The sequence below is a fragment of the Stomoxys calcitrans genome, chromosome 4, assembly GCF_963082655.1.
Source record: "Stomoxys calcitrans chromosome 4, idStoCalc2.1, whole genome shotgun sequence".
NCBI lineage: Eukaryota > Metazoa > Arthropoda > Insecta > Diptera > Muscidae > Stomoxys > Stomoxys calcitrans.
The window spans coordinates 44,036,789-44,038,248 of record NC_081555.1 but is presented as its reverse complement, the minus strand read 5'-3'; the positions used below and the strand labels follow the sequence as shown (position 1 = coordinate 44,038,248).

Sequence of the window (1,460 nt, the reverse complement as noted above, 5' to 3'; positions counted from 1 at the left end):
TCTATTATTTTAACAAGTTTCAAAGGTGAGGTTGTGTGGTGCTAACGCGAGGACGTCGAGTGTGAACATCTTTACAAACAGTAAAATGGTCGTAAGGGCAATAACAACCAGGAAGTAAGATCACAAACCATCTTGGAATGTAAGGAGATTAACGACTTCTCTGAGGATGGCAAAATCCGCATCCCGGGTGCCGGGCCATAACGAAGTAAGGGGGGAATGAAAGGGCCAACGATTTGGCGGTGAAGGCCAGATACTTCACTGAGGAGAAGGTATGGTAAAAACTCGTATATCATCTGAAAGGTGTCTATCCCTCACTTATGCTACCAACTATTAATAATATTTGTAACTAATTTCAACTTACCTTCTGATAAGCAATCGGCATAATCAACAAAAGGATCTTTTTAATCTGAAAATGAGAATATAAAGCCAAATTACTATCTGTTACAATTTATATGTTTTTTAATATTTATTTTAAAAGGCTACATATTCAAATCCCTCTTTTCTTGGTTGCTACAATACATATTGGAATTTTTATTACTACGGACCTCTAAGAGTGTACTAATAATCCGCTATTATTGACAACCTGACAAAGTGAAATTTGCAAAAATGTGCTTGATTTTTGTTCAGGAATTGGAAAGGGATAATCAAACTAAATTCATAAACACGGACCAATTAATTTCATCATATTTATTTTAAAACATACGAATTTTACAACTAGTTTTGTAACTTACCACGTATACTTTTAAACAGCATTTATTTGTTTACTTATGGCAAAACTCCACAACACGTTCTGCAATAGGAAATTTTAAAACGAATCAATACAAATTTCCAAAAAATTGGTTATATAGCACAAAAATTTAAATGGGGCATACAAAATCAGTACGCAATAAAGCGCAGCCGAAAATCTTATAGTCATTTTTTATCATACGGTAACTTTTGTCATCACTTTGTATGCCCAAAATCAAAATTTATTGCCAATCTGAACTTTTTTCATACACTCACCTTATGTTTGAATTGTATGCAGAAGACAAGGGATAAACTGGAATGGAAGGAAAAAAAAACAAATAAAAATCAAACAATTTTCTTTAAATATTGATATTATATGTATCGGTGTATATAATCAGTACGCAATATAGCGCAGCCGGAAAATTTATAGTCATTTTTTATCATACGGTAACTTTTGTCATCATGTTTGTCATAACCCGCCCGCCCACAATGTCAAAAAAACAAAACTAACCTCTTGTTGACGGGAACATGAATCGTAAACTGCTTTAGGAAACTCTGCACCTCATACTTAACTTCATATGTAACTAGCTTTTTGTCAAGGTGTCGTTTGTGACATTTATTGAATCGTTGTCCTAAAAATAGAATAAGAAAAAAATCAGTATAAGATCAAAATCCTTAAAAAAGATTTAAAGTTAATTTTCTTATAAAGTCAGAACGCAATAAAGCGCAGCCGA

At 33.0% G+C, this 1,460-nt stretch overlaps 1 non-coding gene across 1 annotated transcript; it reads right to left on the bottom strand.

Moving 5' to 3' along the window:
- Positions 1–618: 618 nt before the first annotated feature.
- On the bottom strand, positions 619–688 carry LOC131997416 (small nucleolar RNA U18). Its single transcript, XR_009398266.1, has one exon. It is a non-coding gene; the product is annotated as a small nucleolar RNA U18 (small nucleolar RNA).
- Positions 689–1,460: the final 772 nt, after the last annotated feature.